This window comes from Musa acuminata, chromosome BXJ1-9 (genome assembly GCF_036884655.1).
Source record: "Musa acuminata AAA Group cultivar baxijiao chromosome BXJ1-9, Cavendish_Baxijiao_AAA, whole genome shotgun sequence".
Classification (NCBI taxonomy): Eukaryota; Viridiplantae; Streptophyta; class Magnoliopsida; order Zingiberales; family Musaceae; genus Musa; species Musa acuminata.
In genome coordinates, this window is record NC_088335.1 from 29,348,101 (window position 1) to 29,361,396 (window position 13,296).

Genomic DNA, 13,296 nt, shown 5'->3' on the forward strand with positions numbered 1-13,296 from the left:
TAACCGAGCATCATGGTTGGTCGAGTCCCTCGAGGCCATGGTGATTCGGAGGCCGAACAGGACGGGAATCACAAGGAGTTGTGATCGGCAAGAGTTGTCTAACTTTTAGGCTTAGTGTGATTGGTCGAGTCCCTCGAGGTTACACTAAGACGCTGATTGGATCCTGATCCCCACTAGAAGTCTGCCGGAGACTTCCGTTTCACGTGCTGAGGGTGTCGCGTGACTCGTTAGTAAAATAGTGGGAGCATATTAAGATAGAAGTCCATATCTTGATAGTTTATTTCTTGCAAAATCTGCATGTTATTCATTTTTGCTACATCTTTATTTTCAGAAAATGTCGCTTTCAAATCCCTTACGTGGCATACTTGATGTCAACCGCCTCACTGGTCCAAATTATACGGATTGGCTCCGTAACTTGAGAATTGTTCTCACAGCGGAGAAAATCGTGTACGTCCTTGATACAGTGATGCCTACGCCCGAAGAAGGGGCAAGCGAGGATGAGATCGCTCGCTACGTGAAGTACATTGATGACTCCACTCTTGCTCAGTGCTATATGTTGGGCTCTATGACTCCAGAGTTACAGAGACAACATGAAAAGATGGATGCCAGATCCATTCTCCTACATGTCCGTAAATTGTTTGAGGAACAGGGAAGGACTCAACGATATGAGATATCCAAGAGCCTTTTCCACGCTAGGATGACTGAGGGGACACCGGTTCAGAACCATGTCCTAAAGATGATTGAGTGGATAGAGAAACTCACAGGTCTAGGAATGGTCCTAGAGGATAACTTGTGTGTGAACATTGTGCTTCAGTCCCTACCAGATTCCTTTTCACAGTTCATAATGAACTTTAATATGAACAAGCTTGAGGTGACTCTCCCAGAGCTCCTCAATATGTTGAGGGAGGCAGAGAGTACTATTAAGAAAGAGAAGCCAGTTCTCTACACTGGTGAGACCAGAAAGAAAAGGAAAGCAGAAAGGTCCCTTAAGAAGGGAAAGGGCAAGGGCAAACAAGGTAAAGCAAAGGTTGCTAAGAAAGACCCAACAAAGGACAAAGGCCAGTGCTTCCACTGTGGTAAAGATGGGCACTGGAAGAGAAACTGCAAAGAGTACCTTGCAGAAAGGGCGAAACAAAAGCTTGATGAAGCTTCAGGTACATTCATGATCAGTCTCCATTTGTCAGACTCTTATGATAACACATGGGTATTAGATACCGGTAGTGCTTATCATATATGTAATTCGTTGCAGGTTCTGGCAAGGCCTAGGAGACTAGAGAGAGGCGAGATGGACCTCAAGATGGGTAATGGAGCAAAAGTTGCTGTATTAGCTGTTGGCGAGGTCGCCTTACATCTGCCTAGTGGAGCTTTTATTGCATTAGATGCATGTTATTTTGTTCCTTCTATTATCAAAAACATTATCTCCATTTCATGTTTAACAGTTAGTGGATATAAATTTGTTTTTGAGAACAATGGTTGTTCGATATTATTAGATGATAAGATCATCACGAAAGGAACATTGCATAATGGTTTATTTATGTTAGACACCACTCCACATATCATGAATATAAATGTGTCCAAAAGGAAACGAGATGAGTTGAACAATGCATACCTGTGGCATTGTAGGCTAGGTCACATCCATGAAAGAAGGATTCAAAAGTTGCTAAATGATGGATATCTAGATCCATTCGACTATGTGTCATATGCAACTTGTGAGCCTTGCATTCGTGGAAAACTGACCAACTCTCCATTTAGTGGAACTGGAGAGAGAGCCACTGAGTTGTTGGAACTCATACATAGTGATGTATGTGGACCCATGTCAACTCATGCCATTGGAGGTTACTCCTACTTCATTACATTTACTGATGATTTCTCAAGATATGGATATGTGTACTTAATGAAGTACAAGTCCGAGGCCTTTGAGAAATTCAGAGAGTATAAGAATGAGGTGGAGAACCAGACTGGAAAGAGTATCAAAACTCTTCGATCAGATCGAGGAGGTGAGTACTTAAGTACAGAGTTTACTCACTTCCTCAAGGACCATGGGATATTATCCCAATGGACACCTCCTTATACACCTCAGCTCAATGGTGTCTCTGAAAGGAGAAATCGTACATTATTAGATATGGTACGGTCCATGATGAGTTTCGCTGACCTACCCATCTTATTCTAGGGATATGACCTAGAAACCGCAGCTTACCTTCTGAACAGAGTTCTAACTAAGTCGGTAGTGTCTACACTATATGAGATATGGAAAGGGAAGAAGCCTGATCTTAAGGTTGTTAAGATTTGAGGCTGCCCTACCCACATTAAAAGACACAACCCCGATAAGTTAGAATCAAGGACAGAGCGATGCAAATTTGTGGGATACCCCAAGGAAACTTGTGGGTATTATTTCTATCATCTCGAGGACCAAAAGGTCTTTGTAGCTAAGAGAGTAGTGTTCCTTGAGAAGGAACACATTCTTGGCGGAGACAGTGGGAGAATGATAGAGTTGAGCGAGGTTGGAGAACCAAGCTCAAGCACCACTCTACAGCCCGAGTCTGTTCAGGTATCTAATACACAAGTTTCAACTTTACGCAGGTCTGATAGAGTATCCCATCCTCCTGAGAGATATGTGGGACATATTAGAGCAGAGGATGTAGAGGATATTGATCCTCAGACCTACGAGGAGGCTATTATGAGTATAGACTCCGGGAAGTGGAAAGAAGCCATGAATTCTGAGATGGATTCTATGTACTCCAATAAGGTTTGGAACCTAGTTGATGCACCCGAAGGTATTGTACCCATCGGTTGCAAGTGGATCTTTAAGAAAAAGATCGGAGTAGATGGAAAGATAGAGACCTATAAAGCAAGGCTAGTGGCTAAGGGGTATCGTCAAAGGCAAGGTGTTGACTACGACGAAACTTTCTCACCCGTAGCAATGCTAAAATCCATCAGAATTCTATTGGCTATTGCAGCACACTATGATTATGAGATCTGGCAGATGGATGTGAAAACCGCATTCCTCAACGGGAACCTAGAGGAGGAGGTGTATATGATGCAACCTGAGGGATTCGTGTCCAAGAACTGCCCAGATAAGGTGTGTAGGTTGCTTAGATCCATTTATGGACTAAAGCAAGCTTCCCGAAGTTGGAACATAAGATTTGATGAGGCAATCAGATCTTATGACTTCGTTAAGAACGAAGATGAGCCTTGTGTATACAGAAAGGTAAGTGGGAGCGCTATTAGCTTTTTGGTGTTATATGTGGATGACATCCTTATCATTGGGAATGACATAGGAATGCTATCCACAATAAAGGCTTGGTTATCTAGACACTTCTCCATGAAGGACATGGGAGAAGCATCTTATATCTTGGGGATTAGAATCTATAGAGATAGATCCAAAAGGATGCTTGGCTTGTCCTAGTCCAGGTACATAGAAACTATTGTCAAAAGGTTTGGCATGGAAAATTCCAAAAGAGGTCTCATACCGATGAGACATGGGATATCGCTTTCTACGAGTATGTCCCCAAAGACTCCAGAAGAAAGGGCGAACATGGATATGATACCTTATGCCTCAGCAATAGGGTCTATCATGTATGCCATGCTATGTACTAGGCCTGATATAGCGCATGCTCTGAGTGTCACGAGCAGGTATCAGGCGGATCCAGGCTTGGAGCACTGGAAAGCAGTAAAGTGTATCCTTAAGTACTTGAGAAGGACTAAGGATCTTTTACTAGTATATGGAGGTAATAGCCTTAAGGTTGAAGGCTACACTGACTCAAGTTTTCAGTCTGATGTCGATGATAGCAAGTCGAATTCAGGGTATGTGTACACCTTGAATGGAGGAGCAGTGTGCTGGAAGAGTTCCAAGCAAGATACCACTGCTGACTCGACCACAGAGGCGGAGTACATTGCTGCATCAGATGCAGCAAAGGAGGGAGTCTGGTTGAAGAAGTTCATCACAGATTTGGGAGTCGTGCCGGATAGTGAGGAGCCGATTTCCCTATATTGCGACAACAACGGGGCAATTGCTCAAGCGAAGGAACCTAGGTCTCATCAGAAATCTAAGCATGTTCTGAGGAGGTTCCACCTTATCAGAGAGATCGTGACCCGAGGAGATGTAGCAGTGGAAAGAGTTCCATCCGAAGATAACATTGCAGATCCACTTACAAAGCCATTGTCTCAGATTGTCTTTGAGCGTCACAGGGGTCTGATGGGGATCAGACACATAGGTGATTGGCTTTAGGTCAAGTGGGAGATTGCTAGTCATAAGTGCCCAGCAAGCCAATCACGTGAGTGATGGCACGTGTGACTTGATACAGAATCTTTTTGCTTATTATATTTTGGCATATATCACTTTATAACTATTGCATAAATGCATATATATTGTGATGTCCTTGGATTTGTGCAATGGGAATCGGATCGTGATGAGATCACGATAATGAGATCGATTCACACATATCCTAAATAATCCCGGTCATAGGTTACTCGAGAGGGACATCGTGATAACCGGATAGACTGGTGTGCTGTATACCCGTCCATATGATGGATGCAGCTGGTCTCATAGCTGCTCGTGTAGGGACACTAGGGATACAGTACAGGTGCTCATTGGAGAATGAGTTCACTGATTGATCCGCTTACGGAATGCTGGATGGTTGATGATGCCTTATTGTCAGACAACGATTCCGTAGTCCTAGTGGTGTATCTGGTTCTTAGACTTGAGACACCAAGGATGTCCTGTATGAGTGCTCCACTCTTTGATACCAGACTTATAGGTTTGGCTGTTCCCAGATCTAGTACAGCTGGTCATTGGGAGTGGTAGTCGACCTTACGAGGGCTATTGAGTGTCGATAGAGGATCATCCACTCTCGGCGTCATGAGAGGAATATCCCATGTGTTCTTGCTCAGACAATAGGTACACGGTAACTGAGGACAGACAGGTCCAATGGATTGGATTCCCCTGTATCGTCTGGGGACTACGGCGTAGTAGCCTAGTACGTCCGTAGTCGATGAGTCGAGTGAATTATTACAGAGATAATAATTCACTGAGTTAGAAGGAGTTCTGACAGGTATGACTCACGGCCAGCTCGATATTGGGCCTAGAGGGTCACACACATATGGTAGGGATTGCGATGAGTAGAGGTTCGGATTTGAGATATCCGACGGAGCCCTTGTCTTATTAGATGCAGATCCAATACCCACTAGGGGAGGACCCATTAGGGTTTGACAGGGGACCTCTATAAATAGGAGGGATTCAGAGCCTCATAGGCTAGAGCCTTTGCTTGCCTTTCCTATTCTCCTCTTCCTCTCCACCTCAGATCAAGCCTGGAGCTTTTAGGAGCGTCGTCGCAACCCTGTTATGTGGATCACCGCTAGAGAGGAGGACGCTTGACCTCCTTTACCCTCTCCTAAGGATCTGCAAGGAAACAGGGATATACGATCTCCCTAGGTAACACAATCTACTCTATACGCAGTTTCATTTTTCGTGGAATTTTGCGCACCAATCTTTGCACGACGACGAACATCTTTTTGGGAATCGGGGATTTTGTTTTCTTGTTCTTCCGTTGCGCATATGATGTCGCCCCCCATGATTTCCCAACAGTGGTATCAGAGCCAGGTTGTTCGTGCGAATGATTGGTTTTGAACTGCGTGTGTTGTGTTTAGGAAGAATTTCGACGTCAAAATCATTGACTCAAAAGCGAGAAAGGGTAGTAATAGTTACTACCCTCGATCTGCGTGCATGAAGCACAGCCGAAGGCGGGCAGCACAGGGGCTGCGTCTACAGTAGCCGGCCGGCGGCCTGCTTGCAGCTGGCTTGCTGCAGGCGGGGCTGGCAGCCCACGGGCAGAGGCGCCGCAGGGCAGCGGCGCCTGCCGCCGCAGGGTAGCGACGCCTACCGCCGCTGCTCCCGTGGGCGAAACCCCCCCCCCCCCCTCCCACAGGGGCGACCGCCCGGCGGGACAGCACCCCTTGCGGAGGCAACGGCGCCAGCGGGCGTGCCGCCTACAGGCGAGGGCAGTGCCCTTATTCGTCGCACAGGCCGCCGCCGACAGGGTGCTGGCGGCGGCACCAGCGAAAGGGGGAAAGGGCATTAGGGTTTTCTGGGCGAAAGATAGTTTTGCCCCTCGGAATTTGAGAAATTCCAGTTTCTGTCTTTTATCCAAATTACGAAAATACCCCTATAAATTTAGAAATTTCCTATATGTCCTTGATTTCAGAAAATATTAATTAATTAAAAGATTTAGTTGATTATTATTTTTATTATTATCTAGTAGTCCTACATGATGATGATTATTTATGCATGTGATGTATGATGTGTCGACGGATGATCATGGACCGTGTGATGTGTATACTTGTGATTATTATTATTGAGGTCTACGAGCCTCCATTATATTTCTCGTTTATTGTCGGGCCTACGTATCACGCCCCTAAAAATATCCATGATATTTAAATTTTTTCGCCACAACTAACCCAGGATCCAAACACACATTTGAGGTCACTAAGAAAAACATTCGGATCAAAAATTTCACTTCTATAATCTATCAATTCATAACCCTGTGCAATTCATAAACATAGCACACATCACTCGATAATTCATACAATCTGAACTCGACTCATCAAAATAAAAAAAAACCACAACATAAATCCACAAGTGGGGAAATCTATGCAGTCACCACAATCATCGATTTACCATAAGTTCATATCATTACACAATTTAATTTAACATTCCAAAACCCTATACATGAGGGATCCTTTAACTTACACAAAATCCACAGGTTTAGATTCATAGTCACATTTCATTAGATGCAAGGTAGCTTATACACAACTACATATATGCTAACAAAAGTTCTGCCCAACGTCTTCTAAACTTTCCGCTGCCTCAGCCCATTCTTAACATTTAAGCAAGAGTTACGCTATCCTGAAAAATTTATCAACAAATGGGGTGAGCATAAAGAGCTCAGCAAGTGACTAACATATCCATATCAAAATAGTACAATTTCCAAAGAGATGCAGTTTTCAAACACGAAGCAGAATATACGATTTCGTATACATAATATCATTAGGAGCAGAATCATAATTGTCCTTTTTAATCATACATATTTGGTTCCTGACAGATGGGGCATAGAGTAATTGGAGCATATCAGAAACAAAGGAAACATATCGGAGCTTATCAATGGCATTTAAAATGTTCCAAATCACATCAACGACATATGGAACATTACGAAGCAAAATCAACAGTGAATGAAGCATTTCAGAGCATATCAAACTCATATGTCATACAGAAGCTCAAACGTCGTCCTTGACGTTGCAATCATATCATAACTATCCAGAGCACGAACAGAAATAACTCACCAAAACTCTGGATGTCATATCAAACATATAGAGGGTGTAGTGGGATCTCAGTCAGAATGTGATTCATCCATTTCTGAATGACCACCTGACAAAAGTCTCCCACGTCTGGGAGCTCCATCCACCCACGTCTAGGTGAAGTCAAAGGGGGCCGGCAGAGCATCGCAGGCTCTAAGCAATATCCCACATAGCGGGACCCCACATAGCGGGCAAATAAGCGCATACCAGAATATCCCACATAGCGGGACCCCACATAGCGGGCAAATCAGCGCATACCCTTTACCATTTCTGGCAAAGGTCCAGACAATCCCACACACCAGAGTACAAGAAGGCAGTTTCAACAAATTGCAGCATATAACGGAAGCACACGCGGAACAACCAAACGTACATGTGCCTTTTCAAAAACAATGTGATGCAAGGAACAAATCTCTCACAAAAATATTCATTTTAGGGAAAGAATTGAAAGCAAGAGTGTACAGGGATTCTAAGCAATCGTAACCAGCTCAATTCCAACAAGAAGGTTAGGCGAATTCAAGTATCCAAAGGAAATGAAACAGAATACGCGAAATCGACCAAAGCTCGATTTCGGACAGAATTCCAGTGGCACATCCAACAAATATTTCAAAATAACAAATATGCTCCAATACTCATAAGAAGGCTATGGTTGAACCATATATCAGTCTATATTCGGATGGAACAGATTTCATATGAAACAGGGCTCCCAACACAGAGTTACCTCTGATTTGGTAACGTAAGGTCAAAATCACAATCACTGGTTTGCAGACTTTATAGGATCGGATTCAACAGAGGATAGGATGAGCAATTGAACTCCAAAATGTTCAAACTATATGTCAAAAGAGAGGATTTCAAGTCTAGTTTCAAATAAAATCAGTTTGGTACAAATCAGAATTTTGAACAGGGAGTTATAGGCGTTTTAGTTTCGAAAGGTCAGAAGTCTTGAACTCTGTTTTACAGCGTCTATAGGCTCTTTTGAAACAAATTTTTGGGTAAGTATTCGGTGTCCAAAATCTACCAAATCGGTGTCAAAAGAAAGACATACGAGTCTAATTTCAAACAAAAATAGTTCCTGCCTGAATTCTCATTCTGTACTAAAACTTAGGGCCGAAGCAGTGCTTAGGGGTCAGTTTACCGAAAACTTTCAGAATCCATAGTTCTATGTCCAAAGAGGAATATATCAGTTTCTAAATAAAAATCTTCCAATTTATTTTGAATCAACATAAAAACAGAGTCAAATACTTATGTAGGATGGGGTTAGAACACTTGCCTTTGCAAATTTTGACCCGAAGTAACAAGATTAAAGCAAAAACCCTAAAAGCCCCAAATTTTCTTTCTCTTCTCCTTCTTCTTCTTCTTCTTCTTCTTCTTTTCTTTCCCTGATCACCCACGAGCTGCCTCCTCTGCTTCCTTAACAACGAAGGCAGAGAGGCTTAAGCGGTGGAATTTGTCATTTGGTGCATTTTGCAGTTTAGTCCTTGTTTTTATCATATTCACGATTAGGTCCTTAGGGTTTACATATAGGTCCTCAGATTCTTTCTTTTTTTCTTTTTTTTTTTTGAATAGATCTCCCAAATCTTAAAAATAAGTTACCTCTGATTCATACTCTATTTCTTTTGTCAATTAAAATAGATGCTTACATTATCACCAAAAATTTATACGAACATTCGGAATTGAGGGGTGTTACACTCTCCCCCCCTTAAAAGAAAAATTTAGTCCTCTAAATTTATCGTACCTCTATTCGATGAAAAGACGAGGATACACCTTTTTCATTTCCTCTTCTAGCTCCCAAGTTGTCTCCGCTCCAGAATGATGTCTCCAAATTACTTGAACCAGTGGAATGACCTGATTCCTTAGGACTTTTTCTTTCTTATCAATAATCTGAATAGGCTCTTCCACATAGGATAAATCTTTATCGATCTCCACCAGCTCATATTTAATGATGTGAGCAGGGTCATACATATACTTTCTAATCATCGAGACATGAAATATATCATGGACATGGCTCAATGCTGGTGGTAAAGCAATCCTGTAAGCGACAGAACCAATCCTCTCAAGAACCTCAAAAGGTCCAATAAATCTTGGGCTTAATTTTCCTTTCTTCCCAAACCTTATAATGCCTTTGGAGGGGGAGACTTTTAAGAATACCAAATCTCCGATTTCGAACTCAATATCTCGCCTTCTATTGTCGGCATAACTCTTTTGACGACTCTGAGCAGCTTTTAACCTTTTCCTTATAACTTGAATTTTCTCGGTAGTTTCTTGTACCTTGTCCGGTGCTAACAATTTTCTGTCACCAACTTCCTCCCAACATATAGGTGTTATGCACCTTCGCCCATATAAAGCTTCATAAGGAGCCATCTGAATACTTGAATGATAACTATTATTATACGTGAACTCAACAAGTGAAATATCCTTATCCCATTCACCTTTCCAATCCATAACATAGGCTCTAAGCAAATCCTCAAGTGTTTGAATTGTTCTTTCTGACTGACCATCAGTCTGAGGATGATATGCAGTACTAAACTTAACTTTTGTGCCCAACGACTCCTGCAATCTTCTCCAGAATCTAGAGAGAAATCTGGAGTCTCTATCAGAGATGATCTCCTTTGGAATACCATGAAGTCTTACTATTTCACTGACATATAAATCTGCAAGTCTATCAAGCGAATAAGTCATATTAATCGGTAGGAAATGTGCAGATTTTGTTAACCTATCAATGATAACCCAAATAGCATCATGCTTCCTCGAGGTTCTGGGTAGTCCTGAAACAAAATCCATAGTAATACATTCCCATTTCCATTCAGGTATAACTAAAGGTTGCAGCAACCCTCCAGGTCTTTGGTGTTCTACTTTGATTTGCTGACATATCAAACATTTTGAAACATACATTGCAATTTCCTTCTTCATGCCTTCCCACCAATAATAACTTTGAAGATCTCTATACATCTTAGTGCTCCCTGGGTGTAGGGCGTACTTTGAAGTATGACTTTCATTTAGGATTTGATTCTTGATATCTAGTTCATTTGGTACACATACTCTCTCCCCAAATCTCAATAGGCCATCCTTTGAAACTTGAAATTGTGGCTTCAATTCCTTTTCTACTTCACTCCTCAAGTAGATTAAGTGTGGATCTCGTAATTGTCCCTCCTTAATTTGTTGCATAAGATCAGACTGCACTTGAATGGAGGCCATCAAAATCATCGAGTCTTGCTCTTTGCTCAAAGCTTTCAAATCAAAATTTTCTTCTATTAGCTTCCATTGCTTCACGACCAGACTAGCCATAAAACTTGTAGATTTTCTACTAAGTGCATCAGCTACAACATTGGCCTTGCCCGGGTGATAACGGATGGCACAATCATAATCCTTCAGAAGTTCTATCCATCTTCGCTGCCTCATGTTTAACTCTTTCTGAGTGAAAATATATTTTAAACTCTTGTGATCAGTGAAGATTTCAAACTGTCGACCATACAAATAATGTCTCCAAATCTTTAGAGCAAAAATGATTGCTGCTAATTCTAAATCATGAGTTGGATAATTCAATTCATAACCTTTAAGTTGCCTAGAAGCATAAGCAATTACTCTCCCTTCCTGCATCAAAACACATCCTAGGCCCTTTCTTGAAGCATCAGTATAAACTACAAATCCCTCACTACCACTTGGAATAGTGAGAATAGGGGCACTAGTCAATCTCCTTTTTAACTCTTGAAAGCTTTGCTCACAATCATCGCCCCATACAAATTTCATATTCTTCTTAGTGAGTTTGGTGAGAGGTTGAGCAATTCGAGAAAATCCCTCCACAAATCTCCTGTAATAACCTGCCATGCCCAAGAAACTTCTAACCTCTGTTACATTTGTTGGTACTTCCCATTCAACTACAGCTCCTATTTTCCTTGGATCAACAGATATACCCTTCCTTGAAATCACATGGCCTAAGAAAGCAACTTCATTCAACCAAAATTCACATTTGCTGAACTTTGCATACAACTTCTTTTCTCTTAGTATGGACAACACATCTCTCAAGTGTTCCTCATGCTCCTGGTTACTCTTTGAATACACCAATATGTCATCAATAAATACAATTACACAGATATCCAAGAGCGGTTGAAATATCCTATTCATTAGTTCCATAAAAGCTGCAGGGGCATTTGTCAAACCAAACGGCATCACCAAGAATTCATAATGACCATATCGAGTTCTGAAAGCTGTTTTTGAAATATCCTCCTCCTTGATCTTTAGCTGATAGTAACCTGACCTCAGGTCAATCTTAGAGAATACTTGTGCACCCTGCAGTTGATCAGGTAAGTCGTTACTTCAAAAAATACTCGTTTCTTATGGTCACTTGATTCAACTATCCATAATCAATACAAAATCTCAATATTCCCTCCATCTTTTTAACTAACACCGGAGCACCCCATGATGAAATATTAAGCCAAATAAAATCCTCATTTAATAATTCTTGTAGTTGCTTTTCCAATTCCACTTACTCAAATGATATCTTTCTGTAGAGAGGCTTAGATATTGGGATTGTCCCAAGGACCAAATCAAAAGCAAAATCATATTTGGAGGTAATCCAAACAAGTCATCCTGGGATACATTAGGCAAGGAGATAAATAATGTCCAATACTCTCAAAATAAAAGATCGGCTGATCAAATATGCAAAAAGTGATCATTTGTTATATACTAATCCATACTGGTATGATAAGAAGATAGCCAATCCATACCAAGTATAATATCATAACTCCAAATCTCTAGGAGAACTAAATCAGCAAAAGTTCAAGTTCTCCAACAAAATTCAGACAAGAGGACCAGATTCAAGTTCGTTATCAAAGAATCTCCATTGATTGTACTTACATATATCACATAATACAGTGGTCTAGGTTGAATACCCAAGTGATAGGCAATATGTTACGAATCAAATCGTAGATAGGACCCATGGTCAAACAAATATTTGCATTCTTTCATAAACATGTATAATACCTTTGATCACTAATTCAGAAGTTTTAGAATCATATTCAGTGATAGCATACACTCTGACATGGGCTGATGATTTATGAGGCAGTGACTCTTTCTTATTGTTCAAATGACAGTCTTTTATTTCATGATCCAACTTTCCGCAAGCAAAATAGACTCCAGTCACCTGAAACACAAATTTGTTTCATAATTTAACTTATAATTCACACATGATTGAGTCTTTTGCGGTGACTTCCCATTTCAAATCCAAATATCTTGACCCTCTTGTTATCACTTTCTGATTCATTTCCAATCACATTCTTATTGGTAAACTTGTCCTTATCATTCTTCTCACTGATCTCCAAAAATTCTTTTCATTGTTCTCATTAATGATCAGCCTCTACTTCCAATATAAGGCAGCAAAAGAAATCTTTCGATCATCAAAACAATTTTGTACATCAAATATCTTCTCTGTTTGCATCATCCATTTTTCTACCACCAATGAAATTAGGTCCACCATGCTTCCGCTGCGCCACTCTGATTCAATATCCCCGATTACCCTTTCATCCCACTTAATTAATCAAAATCAGATGAAGTAGGAGGACTAAATGTCATCGTCATCCTAGATTCCTAAAATACATCAAAGAAAATTTTCACCAATCACTGTAGTTCACTAGACCTCAATATATTTTGCACGTCAACATATCAAATATTCCAGTGATCCTCAAACCATGCTCTGATACCACCTCTATCACGCCCCTAAAAATATCCATGATATTTAAATTTTTTCGCCACAACTAACCCAGGATCTAAACACACATTTGAGGTCACTAAGAAAAACATTCGGATCAAAAATTTCACTTCTATAATCTATCAATTCATAACCCTGTGCAATTCATAAACATAGCACACATCACTCGATAATTCATACAATCTGAACTCGACTCATCAAAATAAAAAAAAACCACAACATAAATCCACAAGTGGGGAAATCTA

General features: G+C 41.0%; 1 long non-coding RNA gene across 1 annotated transcript; it reads right to left on the bottom strand.

Moving 5' to 3' along the window:
- Positions 1-6,647: 6,647 nt before the first annotated feature.
- Positions 6,648-9,075, bottom strand: LOC135593440 (uncharacterized). Its single transcript, XR_010479597.1, has 2 exons — positions 8,618-9,075; positions 6,648-6,901 (listed from the first exon to the last, which is right to left on the bottom strand). It is a non-coding gene; the product is annotated as an uncharacterized LOC135593440 (long non-coding RNA).
- Between the last annotated feature and the right edge of the window lie 4,221 nt (positions 9,076-13,296).